The 18,911-nt window shown below is 35.4% G+C and overlaps 2 protein-coding genes across 8 annotated transcripts in view; both read left to right on the top strand.

Moving 5' to 3' along the window:
* Positions 1-3,674: 3,674 nt before the first annotated feature.
* Positions 3,675-18,911, top strand: part of LOC128263883 (uncharacterized) — a 160,009-nt gene continuing 144,772 nt past the window's right edge. For 2 of the 5 annotated variants that reach the window (XM_052999157.1, XM_052999156.1), the window contains exons 1-2: positions 3,885-4,017; positions 4,798-4,888. The gene's annotated coding sequence lies outside the window, so the exon portion shown is untranslated. Of the gene's footprint in view, positions 3,703-3,878; positions 4,018-4,797; positions 4,889-18,911 lie in introns of those variants that run through there. The other 3 variants (XM_052999158.1, XM_052999154.1, XM_052999155.1) reach the window with 3 other exon arrangements.
* Positions 3,921-18,911, top strand: part of LOC128263884 (uncharacterized) — a 193,279-nt gene continuing 178,288 nt past the window's right edge. Inside the window, exon 1 of one of the 3 annotated variants that reach the window (XM_052999160.1) lies at positions 3,921-4,017. The gene's annotated coding sequence lies outside the window, so the exon portion shown is untranslated. Of the gene's footprint in view, positions 4,018-4,802; positions 4,889-18,911 lie in introns of those variants that run through there. The other 2 variants (XM_052999161.1, XM_052999159.1) reach the window with 2 other exon arrangements.

Raw genomic sequence — 18,911 nt, 5'->3', positions numbered from 1 at the left:
AAAGGACGACTCACATACATTTGGACATCATCAGCATACAAGTGTACATTATATTCAGATAACGCATTGGGAAGGTCATTAACATATAAGGTAAACAATAAGGGACCAAGCACAGACCCTTGGGGTACACCACGATTAACATTTTTATATGAAGCCGAAACGCTAGACAGTACAACAGATTGACGAAGATTTTGTAGGTACGATGACACAAGTTTGACAGAAGTTTTAGAAAACATAAGCATATTACGTAGTTTTGCACAAAGGCCATTATGGTTTACTGTATCGAAGGCCTTAATATAGTCCAGTAAAAGTGTAACTAAGAGTGTAACATTGTTTTCGTCTATTTGTTCCCCTAAGTCGTCTGCAATTTTTAAAATAGATAAATTTCATTGTGTCATGATTTACCATTAATTTCATTAATCACATTTTGATAATATTAATATTATTTTAATTATTATTTATATTTACTGTTGTATACATTCATGCATGTCGATTCCAATATATTTTTATTTATTCACCCATAATTTTAATGTCTAATCTTAAGTGTATTATTTTGTCTTAGTTGTAATAAATATGTTTATAATGTTTTAAACACCAATATTATTTGCCGCAGCTAGCATTAAGCCTCTGTAGAGTAGGGTATCTAGGCCTAATAAGGGGTCATCAATAGTTAAGAAAATAAAAGGGTATGATGGCCATAGTCATTGGAGATGAACTGAGACTTTATTTAGGCTATAAGAAACCAATGTTCCTCTCCACTATTCTTGTATGAGTTGTCTACTTCCGGTTTTAGTAAGCTTGTCTTTCACGCGAAAATAAGTATTAGGATCATACAAGGCATCTATGGAATCTGAAGCAAGACCACCACCCCCTCATTGCCGACAAGCAGCAGCCAGACCAACGCTCGCGTGCGTTCAGTTCCATATATCACCATCTCGCCTGAACTCGGAATTATGAGTGATTCGTTACAAGTCCAAAAGGTCACAGTTGATATTTCTAAGGTCCCTAAAAACTATTGGATGGACAAGTGCATAAGTCAAGAATATGAGGTCATGATTTGAAAAGAATGGGACAATAAGTTGGTCATCTGTACCAGACACAAAAAATAAACCTAAAAGCGAGTTGCGGGTTTTGGTAAAATGCGTAGGGGACACAAAGCTAACCAACTTCATCCCCAGCGATTTCATGTCTTCTGCGGGTGGAAGTCCCTTAAAATATCGCTATTGAAATCGCCTGTTAAAATGACGTCTGAATAATTTAATGACACGTAAGGGAGGATATTTAAAAATTAATCATAGTCAATCCGGCAGTTAGGTCGGTATATACACCCAATTAATAGCTTATCAGCTATATTTGGCATCTAATTTCTATAAATAAGTATTTAATTACACTACTGGTTGAGTGTTTACATACAATCGTTGAACATAACTTTTTACTCACATATATTGCAACCCCACCCACATGACTATCACGACCAGAGCGATGCAAGTTATAACCATCACATTCAACTAAAACATCACATAAATTAGGAACAAACCAAGTTTCAGACACACATATAACATCGACGCTCGAATTGATAAGAGAAACCTAAATTCTTCTAGCAAGTTAACCAAGTGCCGAGTGCCAGGACCAAGATCGCAATGTCGAGACGCCGAACGATTATTAGTTTTAAAAAGATTTTTGTAGTAAGCCAATCTTTAATATAAGTCAGGCAAGTCTTAGGTTGATAAAAAAAACGAGATGCTTTACTTCCTGGCTCAAAAATTCGAACCTGACAAGTTTCACATACAGACTTTTTCATGATGAGAAACATTACCATGGGAGAGACAAGTTGCTGATTTTGTGCTCCAAATAATAGTATAAACCAGCGAACTAACATTTTTAGAAAGAAATTACCAGCAAAATTTCACTCCAAGCTTAAGCACGATTATCGAAGCGCGTATGTTCACAGAGTACAAGGATTTTTATTCCTGAGATAAGTCCCAAAGCTGATTAAGCATCTGACTAAACCGTATATTAAGCAGCATACTAGGCTTCAATTGAAACAGCTGAACATAGGCTTTCAAAAAGTTGTCCCTCAATCAATCTATCCACTCAAAAGAAATATATTTTTCAATTGAAATTTACGATATTATAAAACATAAAAATATCTTAAGTAGATAGAACAAAAAAATATACTTGAAAAATTTCAATAACCCCCAAAAAATGCACCAAAACGAAAAAATGTGTATTATACGCATTATCCTAAAACAAAAGTTCAGCTTTGGATTGTGCAGTATGTTAAACTTAAAATTATTGTTAAAGGGGGTATTCAAGGCTAGAAATACGAAAAAACCGATTTTTTTTCCTAGAATTCGATAGTTATGGTGTTCAAAAATATCTTTCTAAAAGTTTTTCAAAACTCGGCCGTTTTTCCCCCTCTATTTAAAGACGCATAACTCGATAAAAATACATTTTTTTTGTTTTATTAAACAAATTTTGAAAAAACGGATGGTGAAACTATTAAATGCTTCTTTATTAATTGTCAAAAATAGATTGAAATTCAAGCCTCTAGACTAGAATACCCCTTAAACAGGGTTCGATGCAAAATTGCATCTTTTTTAACTGGAATTAAATTATATATATTTAAAGAAACATTTTCGAATTAAGTCCCACTTTTGAGAAAGATGTGCATCGCTCGCATATGGGTGCATAGTTGTTTTCCAAAAAAAAAAATCATGCTTATTAAAAGAATCAGCTCAAGCCACTTAACAGAACAAAAATATTTCCTGGACTGATTAACAGACTTTTGTTCTTGCTCACAAATTCGAAAAATGTTTTACAAATTCTTCGAAGCGTATTTTCAACAAAAATGCAACTAAATGCGCAGCTGCTATATTATGTCCAACCGATCCCAAGATATTCAATTTTCAAATTTGAACTTTCATAATCCTGATGTTTCCCCTTAACCAGTTAAAATTTATAGTCATGGAATGTACTTCTTTTTGCTTAAGACGATACGTTGTGGTGTATCACTCGTTCCTGATATAATTTGAATTATATAGTAAGGTTGTCTTCGCGCTTTCTTTCGGTACGCTTAAAGTAAGTCAAAGGGCCATCATATTTTTTTGCTCAAACAATTATTTACTATCGCTTTAGGACCCAGGATTGAGGAAAGCTTGAACAGTGCCACACTTTTACACCCTTGCAGAAAATGTTAGCTGAAAATCATCATAGCTTCCATGTTTTTAAACATATGAATCGAAATTTAGATGTTTTAAAGAATAGATCATTTTTGCAATAGTTGCAAAAGTATAAAACATTTGGCTTGCCGAAGTTTGCTTCCTTTCTTGTTTTAGGTTTAATTAAATGTTACAATTTATATTGTGCTAAAGATGTTTAAATAATTAAAAAGGTATTTCAAAATGTAGTGGTTCCGTTCACGGGAGAACTGACAGCGCAGTTTCGCCCTTACGTTACCTAAATATGAAAAAGCTTTCCTGCATATGGTTCGCGCATATGTTAGTAGGCACATGTATGATATTTTTTTTTTGTAGTGAGGTGGTGGTTTAGCAACCCCAAGCTTTGATAAAAGACTAGCAAGCTTTCTGAGTCTCAGACAGCAACCAATTATTTCAAAAGCCCTTTTCAGTATTTTTAAAGTTTTTTTTTTTATTTATTACTAGTGCAAAATTCTGTAATCGAACAAAACATCATTCTCTTGTAAATAAAATTCAGAAAATTAAACCAATTTAAAGCTTATTAAATTTTCCTCATCAATGATATTTTTTACGTCTGACTGAATCTTATTATCGAATTATTTGGATTACTGTTAGATACCATGCGCGAAAAGTTATAGCAGCCTTAACTCAACAAATGGAACAATCGATAAATACTTATTAAGTACTTAAGGCACTTCCGTATTTAATTTTACGGACCATGTACATTAAGACCATGGTCTTTAATGCACTATTGTTAGCATTTCGAGTTAAGTAGAGCACAGTATTGTTAACAAAATATCCGAGTCGACACACAAAGGTAAGTTTTACCTTAAGAGAAAATTCATATGCTTTAATAATAATAATAATAATAATATAATAATAACAAATGCAGTAAAACTGCCTTTAAATAAAAAACATTTTTGTGGGCATCATTTGATGCTAACAAACTTAATTCGCTAACTAAGTACAACATTTTTAGATCAGTCGAGCCCCACCCCGCATTGCTCCCATCGGAATTATTTCTTCTCCAAAATTTCTGGCTAATTTGGTGTTAAATACGGCCCAAAACCGCGAGTCTGGTTATCGAGGGGAACCCATTTTTTTAAATTAAAAAATGCAGGGTGAAGCTCGACTACGACTACTCTATAACTTTGCTTCTGTTTTAGTTAGAAGAAAAAGAAGTAGCGCATAATTTTGTGCTAATTTGGTGCTCCTTAAATGCAAAAAACACAAATTTGGTGCTCGACTGGAACATATTTTTTTTTTTAATATTGATAGCTCGACTGAACTCAGCACACTATAATTTTGCTTCTGGGGAAATTAGGTAGATTTTGTGCTACAATGCTAGGGCTAAGGCACGTTTGCCGTAATACACCCCACCTTTTTTTTAGTTAAAAAATATATGTTTCCGTTAGCACAAAATTATGCTCTACTCCTTTTTCATATTTTTTAACTACCACAGAAGCCCGTAGTCGAGCTACACCCTGCATTTTCGAAATTTTTTTAAAAAGCTTTCCTGTTGAGTACGAATCGTCTTTTTGGATTTCAGGAGCACCAAAATAGCACTAAATTATGCGCAAACTTTTTTTCTGTTTAGTCCACCAGGAACAGAGTCCAGCTACACCCCACATTTTCGAAGTTTTAAAAAAAGCGTTTCGCGTCGAGCACCAAATTTGCGGTCTTGGGACGTAAGTTTAAAAAACGTTTAAATATTGTAGACCTAAAATAGTATACATATATATATATAACAAATTTTGTCGTGGTTAAGCAAAATATGAATGGTCGATATTTTTACGATATTTTCGCCTTAAATTACTTTTAACGTTTGTTATTGCTGGGCCAACATTGTTTAGTCTTCTAATCTTTATTTGCAAAAATATTTCTATTTAGTCAGCTATAATTTTTTAAAGCGATTTTTGGCAATAAACTCACTCAACACGAGTTTCTCGTTTTGTAATTATTACAAAATAGTATTTTACTAGTATTTCATGGTGACCCCGACGCCCTCATGCATAATTTATTTGAGTCGCCTTGGCAAACAAAAAGAACGAGTTTTCCAAGCTCAATTTACAACATTTTTTGTTTGAATAGTTGCTGCTAACTGTTTTTGTTGCTATTACATTTTTTTTTTTGCCTACTGTGAGATTTCGCTGTAATTCACTGACGTCATACTGACAAGCGATTTAAACAGGAATCTTTTGAAAACGAGAAATCTTGTGAACAACTTTGAAACCCTAGGGATGTATGCTTTTAACAAAACAATGCCTACAAAATTTAGAAATACCTGTGATACACTTCTTGACTTATTTTTTTATTAATTACCTTACTAAAATTTAACTTTATGACCAGGTATCTCTACAAACTTTCTCTAAACATGGCTTAATTTTTATATACGTGCAGAAGGTATTTTAATTTCAGTCTGAAGTTTGCAAAGCTGTGATGGAGACATTTCCGACCCTATATAGTATATATATTCTTGATCAGCATCAATAGGAGAGTCGATCTAGCCAAGTCCGTCCGTCCGTCTGTCCGTCCGTCCGTCTGTCCATCCATCGTTTCTAAAACTATCTGCAGAGTTTTAAAGCTATCTGTATGAAACTTTCCCAAAAGTTGTCTTTCTAATGCAGGTAGTACATAAGTCGAAACGAGCCGGATCGCACGACTATAGCTTATAGCTCCCATAGGAACAATCGGAAAAATTAATGAAAAAAAATTATAATATTGATGTTTTTTTATTTTTTTTTGTATTTCTTTGAAATTTATTAATGGTTAAATAATTCAGAATTTCGGTTTAATTTTAATCAAAATCGGACGACTATAACTTATAGCTTCCATAGGAACAATACAAATATAACAATTTTTTTATATATATAACTTTTCTATTTTGTATTTTTGTTTTATTTATTTTGACTTATTAATAATTTGACAGTTCAGAATTACGCTTTTAATTGTATTAGAATCGGAAAATGAACTGCCATAGGAACTATCCAATAATTGAGCTGCAATTCATCACAACATCAATGTTTTTGTTCATATACGCAAATAAATCATAATTTTTATACCCTTGCAGAGGGTATTATAATTTCAGAAGTTTGCAACGCAGTGAAGGAGACATCTCCGACCCTATAAAGTATATATATTCTTGATCAGCATCACTAGGCGAGTCGATCTAGCCATGTCCGTCTGTCCGTCCGTATCTACGCAAACTAGTCTCTCAGTTTTAAAGCTATATGCATGAAACTTTCCCAAAAGTTGTCTTTCTATTGCAGGTAGTATATAAGTCGGAACGAGCCGGATCGGACGACTATAGCATATAGCTCCTATAGGAACAATCGGAAAAATAAATAAAAAAAAAAGTAACTTTTCTGTTTTTTAAATTTTTTTTTAGTTCTTCGAGATATAGTAATGGTTGAATATTTTAGAATTTCGGTTTAAATTTCATCAAAATCAGACGACTATAGCATATAGCTCCCATAGGAACAATCATAAAAATAAATAAAAATAAATTATAACTTTGGTGTTTTTAAATTTTTCTATTAGTTCTTCGACATATAGTAATGGTCAAATATTTCAGAATTACGGTTTAAATTTCATCAAAATCGGAGGACTATATCATATAGCTCCCATAGGAACAATTAGAGAAAAATACAAAAAAAATTATAACTTTGCTGTTTTTAAATTTTTCTATTAGTTCTTCGACATATAGTAATGGTTAAATATTTCAGCATTATGGTTTAAATTTCATCAAAATCGGACGACTATATCATATAGCTCCCATAGAAATAATAAAATTATATAAAATAACTATCTAATAATTGAGCTGCTAATCATCATTGCTTCAATGTTTTTAGACATTTAGTACGCAAGTAAATCATAATTTTAATGTTTTCAAAAATATTTAATTCTTACAAAAGCTGCAAGGGTATATAAACTTCGGCTTGCCGAAGTTTGCTTCATTTCTTGTAATGTTTTCAATTAAAGGGTATATGAACTTCAGCTTGCCGATTTTGCTTCCTTTATTGTTTTGTATGGATTCTTAATTCTTGCACTATTTTATTGGGTTTGAGAGAGTTGGGTTTTTATACCCCTGCAAAGGGTATTATAATTTCAGTCAGAAGTTTGCAACGCAATGAAGGAGACGTTTACGACCCTATAAAGTATTTATATTCTTGATCAGCGACACTAGGAGAGTCGATCTAGCTTTTTCCGTCTGTCCGTCCGTCGGTACGTCTTTAATTTTATTAAAATCGAAAAACGATTTCGTATCACTATGGACGACAGTACATATAGTGACGATACGCACCAAGAGCGTGTGCATAGGAGATTACTATATATATAGCCGCAGAATTAAACATTTGCTGTGACGGTCCCATCGTAACGAGTAATACAACTATCGAAAAGTATCGCTAAATGATTAAGGATTGCATACCAAGACTTTGGGAAAATTAATTGGTTCAGGAGAAAAGGCGGTGAAATTGACATAATAATTTTCTTAAGAGAAGTTCTTGAGCTTGGGTTTGTAACATATTACACTTTTTTAAGTTTAAATTTTAAAGAAAATACGCGTCGAAATTGACACAAATTGACAAATTTGGAATTGGATCTGTTCCCATTCTGATTCGGACCGCTTCATCCAGGCAATTTGCCTACAGAGGCATTTTTATCTCAGCGTGCCGAATGGGAACATTTATTTATTCATTTTTCGTCACAAATTTTGATATCAGATATTTTGTTTGTTAGAGGTGCGATCGCCATGACTTTCTCACCTCGTTAAGAGGTGTTTTTGTTTAATAGCATATAGGAACGATAAAATAATTGAGCTAAAAAACGTCATAGCTTTAGAAATTTTGATGTTTTAAGAAATTTAAATGTTTTTAAGAATATTTAATTATGACGATATCTGCAATGGTATATATATTTCGACTAGCCGAAGTTCGCTTCCTTTACTTATTGAGACTATAAGAATATCGACAATACCGGACTTGATTGCGACTGGTCGTCCAATTAAATGTTCTAAATAATAATATTCAGTATTTGTTTAACAGATTTGTGCCGTTAAAACTAAAGAGATCAAACCAATGCTAATAAAGATATTTAATTAGATATTGGAAATGGAAGCGCTACAAAACTGAGGACTTCAAAAGTAGATACAAAGGAGCTCGAAAAATAAATAAAAAAAATAAGTCAAATAAACGCAATTTTTATAAAACAAAGTTTGAAAATTGCGCTTCTGTAAAACTTCGCTGAATAGAGAAATCCACACAGAAGTTTGTACTTAATGCAGATGTTGAAAAATTGACACTATGCAACAAATCGATGTCGATGAAAAAATTCATTGGTACGGCTATATAGGTCTAATTAATCTCGGTGTGGTGAACACGACCATCCATCTCCCTCAGAATTCGAGAAAAAATGTTCCTAAAGAGCCAAAACGGACGATTATACTTTGGTTCTAAATAACGGCCGAAATGAGACTTACTGTCTGATCTTATGAACATTTTGCTATGGTGCAAATATTTGGATAAGGACTCTCATCCCCAAAAAATCGACATATTTTTCTAAAATTGAATATAGGAAAAAGAATGCACACACATCAAAATACCTAAAATTGCGTTGTTTTGTTGGTGCCTAAAAGTAGCCTATACCATACTATACCTATATCATACTTATTTTATGAACCTATAATTAAATGAATTAGTTAGTTTTTAGTTTATTAATAACACTGTGAAACATCCTTAAAATAGATGGGTGCGACTATATAGGCCTACTAAATCTCGGTGTGCTGAAAACGATCTCATTCATGGAATTTCTCCATCACCCTTACTCTTCGAGAAAAAATGATCTTAAAGACCCAAATGATTATTTTACGGGTTCTTTGATTTTAAATAACTAAATCTGTGATATTTTGATATAATGCAACTATTTGGCTTAAGATCCTCATACCCAAAACAGTCGAGAGATCTTTAAAAAAATGTAAATTTTAAAATAAAGCAATCAGAAGGCCTAAAAGCCCGTTGGTTCCTAAAAGTAGGCAACAATTTTTTGTATGCCTACAACATTCATGTAAAATTGTACATGATTGACAAAAAATTGCAGTAATTGTCACAAAGAAATCGCAAGAGGTCTTAAAAGGAATAGTTGTACTTGCACAAGGGCAGAGACAAAGGCCGATAACGACGAATTGACCTGCACGGTACATTCCAGTTAAGGGAACTCAGAAGAAAGGAGGTATCGACATCACCATTGGTTAATTTGTGCAAGAACATTACACCATGACAAGTTCAACGATTACTCAGGGAGAGCAAATCAATCAAACGTAACCAGGAAACGGCCAGTGGCCCAGTTAAAACTGGAACTTCAGATTCAAAAATAACCGGATTGAAGATAGAATCAAGATGAGGTAGCGGATATGGATAGTTAAGATCAAAATTTGTATTGGGAATAGAATAAGTAGCAAAATGATTAAAAATACTAGTTTCATCCGACGCAGAAACATTATTAAGAAATAGAGAGGGAGGAAACCTTTGGGACTTACTCACAGTGGTCGGTCTTGCATGGTAGCCGCGGCCATAAATACTTCTAGAGGGGCTATCGCTTTTAAACTTGTAACAAAAATCTAGAAAAATGTTATAAATATATAGGACAAGAATTGGCCAGATCGTACCCTATATCCTATAGCTTTCATAGGAACAATCGGGAAAAAATGATAAAAAAATTATAACTTTTTTGATTTTACATTTTTTGTTTAGTTTTTTAAGATTTAGTAATAGGTTAATATTTCCGAGTTTCGGTTTTAATATTATTGAAATCGGAAAACTATTTTATGTAGCTTTCATTGATAGGACACAGAACAGAAAGCAAACGTGAAAGTTGGCACTCCTAAGGAAATAACAAGCTATTATTTTAAATATATATAAATTATAATAAATTATATAAACACAAAACATAACACAAAAATAACAACAAACGACAATACAAACCAACAAACGGCAAAAAACTACAACACACAGCAGAAGCATGTCTTTTTTTAAAATTGAGTTTTCGTATAATTGCAAGCCATTCAGCCACTTTTGGCACTTGTTTTAAACATTTTATATTCTTAAAATGCTAAAGAATATTATACAAAAAGATTTGTTTGTGCCAAAAAATGCCATCACAACTAAATCTACCAAACACAGAAAAGACAAACCAAGAAAGTTCACAATTATGTACTAAATACAATATTGATTTCCACAAAACACAACACATACTAAATATACTTTTTGTTGTAAAAAGGAAGTTATTACCTTTATTGCACTTTCATTGCACTAAAACTTGTTTTTAATAAGCTTAAAAAAATTGTTTAAGGAAAGCTTCCATTGCACGTTGCTTACGCTGAAATACCCAATGAATATCATACTCTCTCTCCTTCGATGCTATTCTTGAAGAAGACAGATAGAGCAAAACGAAAAGATGAAAAAATTCAAACAGCTAGACCAATTATAAATAAGAAATGGTACATTTAAAATTAAAATTTTGACTTTGATTTTTTTATTTCTGGCCTATGGAAACAGCTAGACCAATTATAAATAAGAAATGGTACATTTAAAATTAAAATTTTGACTTTGATTTTTTTATTTCTGGCCTATGGAACCGACTACTGTGTTACGACTCGAATTAAAAAAAGCTTCGTATTACTTTTAAAGTCAATTTTACAGCGTTCAAAGGTAGTTACTCAGAATTAAATTCAAAATAGTTGGACTTGCAAAGTCAGACTATGATCTGGACTGTTTAAATCGTTTAAAAAGTCTATATTTATTATTCTCTAGACATGTAAGCTGACGAGTAAGCCACGGAGAGTTACACGAAGTAATACGAAACTAAAGAGAAATTATAAAAATGCGAAACAGCTTTAGTAATAGGACGATTCATTAGACATAAGCAATTTGTTAAACACAAATAAAATATTAGCTCCGAACAACTTGTTCTCCTAAAACTCAAACTTAGCTGTGGTTTTATTGGAGATCTTACGGAATGAAAAAATGGTTTAAAGAAAGCTGAAGGGTAGGATGGGGACAATCTTCAGGAACAGATAAAGGAGATAAACGGGTCGCAGCAGCATCGCAGATGTCAGATACAAAGGTCAAGTCTAAAAGTCGGTCAATATGATTAGAAATCTAGGTTATCAGAAGCAAAGAAAGCGCAACAAGGCCTTCAATAAAATTATTTTGCGTTCTTGAAGTCATGCCCATAGAGTCATAACATTGTAACTAGGAGACATTTGGGAGATTAAACTCAACAAGATCAATAAGTATATTGTAATCACCTGCCAATGATGAAACATGACGCAGACAGGTGAAGTCAGTTATTATTAAACTCAGACCCTGGAAGTATATAGGAGCAAATAACCAGTATATTAAACTTGTGAAGTAAGAGTTTAACAGAAATAAATTCAATATTCAAGGAGTCAGGAACAATAATAAGCTCAGATTTACGTGACGTGACGCACAATCAACTCTATAAATAAAATAATTGTTTGACAAAATTTCACTATCATTTACGGTACAGTTAAGCCATGTTTTTTTTTAAATGTATTTTAAGACTAAGTATTGGAAACAATTTTTATTTGGAAAGGAGCTACAGCTAACCCATTGGATTCCTCTAGAGGATGCTAGACCATTTGGGGGGCTTGTTTTGCAGGTTGTCAGGTCTTACTGTGCAATAATATTCGGCAACTTTCCCTCGTCACTTTTGAGCTGACTCTATACGGTAGGTTGCTTCGATAGCAGCTTCCGTAGTCAAGCCGTTTCTGTGACTGTCTCGATGCCTATAGTAGGACGTCTCGATTTGCTGAGCTCTAATTTTTTTGCAAGTAACATTGGTGTGCTTCGTTTTCCTGTCTTATCTATAGATCGATTGACAAAGTGATATGCACAGAGCTCATATAATTTTATAATTGAGATTATAATCTTATTTCTTGTAACCCACGGTCTTACTTGTTTATCCCAAACTTGAGGTAACCTTCTTAGGTTCGATAAGGGAAAGATTTTCTGTGACTGCTTGCAGGAGGTATTTATTTATTAAATCTTTTCTTTTTGAATACTAACAATAAGTGTATCAAATCTTATGGTTATAATCTAACTAACAGTCGTATGACTGAGTTATGGGGCCCTGAAAATTATTGCTGTAAGCCCGAGTCAAGCCTCTTACGAGATGATTTGAGTGCACAGAGAGTTTTTCATTGTAGGTCGCTTTTTGTTTGTCTATTTCATCTTTAACTGACAGAATGCCGAGGTCCCTGTGGATGTTTTGGTTGCGAAAATAGCATGGTGCCAGTGATAGTTCTTCCTTAGTGGCTTCCTTAAGACGTTGCTTTGAGGATGGCGAGATGTTGGTTTACCAAGCACGTCGCAGTCACCTCTTTTTCAGTACAAGCTGTTCTATTTGTAGATTAGTTTTGAAATGTTTGGTTTGCACGCGTCCTTCCCTTGCGGTGTGGGAACTTACATACTTTTTATATTTTAACCAGTTGGTTCTGTGCGATTTTTGGCTTTGAAGAAGAGTTAATAGCACTGGCAAATGGTCAGATAAAAGGTCCGACAGCGCTTTTATTATATTACGTGATATATACACTGCAATCTATAAGTCACGGACTTTCTGGGGTCTGCTGGCCAGTGGGGCTACCAGCTATAAAGCGATCTCCAAGAAAGTTGTAAAAAATCTGGAATTGTCCTTCAGAAATTGTAAAGCGAGGCGGGCTATAGAAAGGTGGTGATAAATTAAATTAAAATACTCGTCCTCGGCCCAATTTAGATATAAATATAACAGCTGGAAAAAAGTGCAAATTGTGAAAAGTGTAGTTCTCCAAAATTAGCGCCAAAAACTTTCGCTGCAGTTTTTCTGAACATTTTCCCGCGCTTTTCAGAATTTTCCCGCACTTTTTACAATTTTCGCGCGCTATTCGGCATCAGGCTTGTATATTCGTTGCCCTTAGTTATCGGTCAGTGTATCATTCTCCGTAAGCATTGCCTAGGAAGAACCGCTAGCCGCGTACACATACACACACGCACACCAACACCGCTGCCGCTATTTCGAGTTATCTTAGGTCGTTTTCGTTCTCGATCGCTGCAGCAGTGCAATTTTCGGTCTGCTTAAACGTAGCTCCCCTACACTGCGTGCGATCGGTATATTACTCGTTAGTTTTTTTTTAGATTATTTAACAAATAAATAATATTAATATAAATAAACATTTAACGCTTAGATGCAAGCAACTGTAACACCATATTCTGGTTTTTTACCAGTGTTTGCATGGACGTTTTCGTGAATGACATAAATTTCATCATACTTTGTTGCATGGTAACCATCATTTATTCCAGTGTGCTTTGTGACTGTCCTGGGACCAGCAGAAGGTTACCTAGAATAGACTGGTTTGGTTTTCCGTTCCTGTTCAAAGAACATCGGCGTATGAGAAGCCCTTCTGTGTATTAAGCTGACCAAATGAGGATCTTGCAGCCGTGCCGAATAAAAACGTTTTTGATGGCGAGTGGCTCTCACTTGTCGCATTGCAGGTTATATATAGGATGCACTTCATTTTTCTTCAAGACTCTGCTGTCTGGCTCCAGCTCTACCTTGAAGAGTGGTTGCGGCTTTTTGTTCTTGTTTATGGTGTTACTAACGTTCTTTGTAGAAACTTCGATAACTTCATTAGGGATTGCATCGGGCTCGAATCCTTTTAACACAACCTGCAAGCCCTTGCGGCTTTTCAGTTGGTACGTGTAGTAGTTTTTTTTAGCTTCCTTAAGGTATTTGGACACAACTCGGATATGTTCTTCAGATTTTGACTGAAGCTTGGTTTCGTAAATATTCCCTTTAGTGAGCGGAACAACATGAAAATTTCCGTCCCCGACCACCGCAACGATTTTGTTTACCATGGCGATGGAGCTTTTCTTCCTAAAGTAAATTGGTGGGGCTTAGGTTTTGGTTTGGTCTCTTGACCCATTTCTGGTTGAATTTCAGCTAGCAGGGTAAATCTGTTTTCGTAAGATCTTCCAGGTAGTTCGTTGTCTCTTTTGGTTTATTTTTGGTTTGTTACCAACGTCGGTGTTCTGCGGGCTTTGGATGTAGCGATCCGTGCCGGCTTGAACATTTTACATGTGATGTGTATATATTTGTGTTTGACTCAAGTGGCAGCAATGTTTACCTTATATACTTATGTTTATACGTGTTCAAGTTTGAACAACAACTTTTGGGAAAGTTTATTGCAGATAGCTTTAAAACTGAATGTTGACAAGTCAATGTGGAATAATTATAATTTATATAACAAGCCTGGACAGATTTATATGCTAACTGTTCACAGAACGAAGTGGTAAAAGTAATGGCCTCTTTGGACAAAAAATAGATTATGGGTGTATTATCTCGGAAGGTAAAAATAAACAATTCTAGCAATCCGTATTTTATAAATAATTGCAGAGAGATTGGGAGCACAAAGAATAATGTAGATTTTATTTAATTTATTTTTTTTATTCCTGCAGGACCTGCTCTTGTAGATATATAAAAAGCTTGGGTAATAGAAAACCATCCAAACCGGATAATTCCCACATTGATTAAGAGCCAAAAGTAGCTCAAAGATGAGTTTGTAAAAGAAATTGGCTGTTGAGTAATGCCAACGATTTGGCATGTGAGTTAAAACCACTCAATCCAGGTAGAACGCATATTGGGTTGAATTAGAAGCTAAAAGCACTTGTCTCTTTAAGGTTCGTATGAACAAAAAAAAAAGAAATCAATGTGAGAATTAAAATATGAAATTAGTCAATTTGCCAAAGTAAGGAATTTTAACAGTAGGGTAGGATTGCACGGCCCGCAATGACCATAACATTTTAGTAGACCAATGTAAAATAAAAAGAGAGAGGCAATTATTATCAGCGTATCACCTATTTTATCACGGATATACCGAAAATTTGAGAGCCACTCACAAATCTGGTCATACTTTTTTAATTATATTATTAAAATTACAAATTTAACAAAAAAAAACTTTATTATTGGCTGTGCCAATTAAATTTCCGAACCATAAGCTTAACAAAAAAAAACTTTATTTAATTTATTTTTAAACTGTTTGCAATTATTTTTTTTTCGAAGAACACTGACTGTCTTAAGACAAGTCTCAAACTGAACTCGCTTCTTAACTAAAACTTCTTTGACGATCATACCTCGGTTTTGAGCTTTCTATGAAACGAGTAGGTTTGAGTGTGTTTTCTAATTGCCCTTTGGATTGTTGATTGATAATGCACCAGCTACTCAATCTGATTGTTTAGTCTAGAATCTTGGGGATTCGTTCGCATGGTAATTTTGCATTGAGGGTCCGAAAGTGTGGGAACGAACTGATAATTTAATTTGATTCGTTCTGGATGTTTAGTCTAAGTCTTCGGTACATTTGCAATTAGATTTTGTCTGATTCGTTCTGGTTGTTTAGTCTAAGGCTTGGCTACATTTGCAATTAGATATTGGCTGATTGGGTTACTAAGGGTGTACGTGTGTGTGGGTGTGTGGACATGTGCATAAGAGTATTGTGGGATTATGGATATTTCACTATATATATCTTAATCATTGTATTTTTAATTAAATATGCATATTATGTAGCATAAACAGATTATTCCAAGCCATAACTTTTGGAGGCCCTTTACAGAAAGATTAAGTATTAAAGCGTTATTGTTTAACAATGAAATGTTTGTATATTATTAAAATTTGAATTTTATGTCATTTTTATACCCTTGCAGAGGGTATTATAAATTCAGTCAGAAGTTTGCAATGCAGTGAAGGAGACATTTCCTACCCTATAAAGTATATATATTCTTGATCAGTATCACTAGGCGAGTCGATCTAGCCATGTCCGTCTGACCTTCTGTCCTTCCGTCTGTCCGTCCGTTTCTACGCAAAATAGTCTCTCAGCTTTAAAGCTATCCGCATGAAACTTTCCCAAAAGTTGTCTTTCTATTGCAGGTAGTAAATAAGTCGGAACGAGCCGGATCGGACGACTATAGCTATAACTATTTCGAAAAAAACGACGAAAAGGAGTGGGTACGATGACGTTCGATTGATCACTGAATATTATATTTCAATAATTTCTCTTAGAACCTAACTTATGCCACGGTGGCGAGATACGGGGCGAATTCGCAAGAGCGAACGGACGAAAGCCTTATTGGCTCCCGCTCTCGCCCTACAACTAGTGATTTAAATACAAGCGCCAAGTGCGCAAACACCGCCCCCTCTGAGGGGACGACGTCCTTCAGCCCAGAACGGGCAACAGGGCCAGTCGGTGAACAGCTCGCCGATATTCCCCGTCCTGCGTCCTGACGTCCGCCACGCGAACCTTGCTATCGGCGCCGGCGTGCACCGCTACCACTCGTCCAATCCTCCACTGCTGGGGCGGAAGGTTGTCTTCTGCGACGACGACGAGCGCTCCCACGACGAGGTTGGGCTCCCCCTGGTGCCACTTGGACCGCTGCTGGAGGCTGGAGATGTACTCCCGGGACCATCGCTGCCAAAACCTGTGCCTGAGAGACGAGACACCTAGCCATCGTCGCAAGCAGGTCAGGCTGATCTGGTCCGGGAGCGCCGCTGATGGTGGGGCCAGAAGAGGGCCGCCGATTAGCAGATGCCCGGGGGTCAGGGCCTCGCCGTCGTTCGGGTCGCCGCTTAGAGCTTCGAGGGGCCTGGAGTTGAGCACGGCCTCCACGCTGGTGAGCAGAGTTCCGAGCTCCTCCGCGGTCAAGAGGTCTTGGCCTACCGTCCGAAGGAACAGACTTCACACCTGCCTCCCATAGTCCGCCGAAGTGCGGTGCTCTGGGCGGTATGAACGCAAACTCGCATCCTTTTTTTGATGCGAATGTTTCGATACCGCCCCCCTGCTCCTCCAGACGGGCTCGGAACTCTCTCATGTTGCGATCTGCGCCGACGAAATCGAAATGCCAACAAGAACGCATCAGTGGTTAGGTCAGACACTAATTCTAAGTAGACCGCTTTGGACGCAAAACAGACGAACAAGGCCACGTACGACGTACGGTGGCTTACCACGGATACGATCCGTTGTGCTGAAGAGACCACAAAAATCAACGCCACAAATATTGAACGGGCGGAGAGCTCGAAGTCTATCTGCTGGCAAGTTTCCCATAATTTGCGTCAAGAGTTGCGGCTTACAGCGAAAGCAGCGCATGCAAGTTATCCAACCCGTGAAACCAGGCCACTTATGGCTTTTATAAACAATAATTTCAATCTCTGCATTTGCCTTTGTCTTTGCCTTTGACTTAGAGGTCCGATCTTGGTTCCACAGCTAAGTTAAACAAATCAAAATTAAAGTAAACATCAGCTTCCGTTCGAAGCTCAATCAATTACGCCTTTTGCGTTTCAAGTGTCCGACAAATTGCATCGGCCAGCATAATTGAATTTCACAATAAGATGCGACAGTTTCATCTTAAGCTTTTAATCTAAACATAAATTAAAGTTCAAAAGTTCTTAAAGAAAAGCTCCTGGCCGAGGTTCGTTGGATTTGATTTGGGATTGGAAAAGTCAGTCCTATTTTGATCGAGACCGCGATCGGTTAAGAAATATTAGAAAGTAACAAAACTGTATTGTGTTTAATAATTATATCAATAAAGGTTTAACATCATAAAATATTTGAAAATAAAAATTATATTTTTCTTAAAAATTTCCGGAAGAAAATTAATTGGCGCCCAACGTGGGGCCGCGTCATAAAAAGTTCCAAATAATTATTTAATGAAAAACAAGTTAAATATAACGGAGCTCGCGCGGCCAATAACTCAACATTTTTAGTGGAAAAAATTAAAAAATCCATCACCAGTCGACGACACCTAACATAGTGACAGTGATCGTTGTTCAAAAATTAAATGGAAATCAATTAATGTAATAATCCATTTAAACCCGGAAATATATTAAAGGTGGACCGAAAGATTAATTATTAACACAAATAAAAACCAAAACTAAACTAAAAATACAGTGGATAATAAAAAAAAAAAAAAAAACAATAAAGACAGAAAAATCTAACAAAGAAAAACTAAGTGAATTAAAAAAATCATCGAATAAATTATAAAAAAATAAAGGGCTGTAGGGCAATCCCTCGCCAAACTCAACACGATAACAAATAAATAAAATATATAAGAAGGAAGGAAGGGCTGAAGGGCATTCCCTCGCCAAAATCAACACAAAAACGATCAAGCAAACTAAGGAAGGAAGATCACCCACAACCTCACAGAAGGAAAACCCCTTCGGGACAGTTTCGTGAGGAATTAATTTAAAATAATAAAAATTAAAAATTTTAATTTAAGTTCAGGGAATTGAGAAAAATAAAATAGTTGATAAAAACAATAAGATAGATTCGTGAATTAAAGAATATCATCGAGAAACAATCTGGAAGATTTAATAGATTGCTTTGGTGAATTAAAATTAAAAATGGCAACCGGAGGTTCAGCACCAAATTTCTCTGCAGGTAGTATAGCCACAGCTGGCGGCCTAACAGTGGAATTAATTAATAGATTAATAAATGTTCAGTTGAATGAAGTGAGCAGGAAAATAGAAGGTTTAGAAAATAGATTAGCCACAGATGCAAACACTGTAGAGGATTATAAAATACAAACAATCGACCCGACTATAAAGTGCGATACAACGCTTGAAGTGGTAAAATCTTTACCAAAATTCACCGGGGAACCAACACAATATGTA

This window comes from Drosophila gunungcola, unplaced genomic scaffold (assembly GCF_025200985.1).
Source record: "Drosophila gunungcola strain Sukarami unplaced genomic scaffold, Dgunungcola_SK_2 000024F, whole genome shotgun sequence".
Classification (NCBI taxonomy): domain Eukaryota; kingdom Metazoa; phylum Arthropoda; class Insecta; order Diptera; family Drosophilidae; genus Drosophila; species Drosophila gunungcola.
This window is presented reverse-complemented; position numbering and strand designations above follow the sequence as displayed.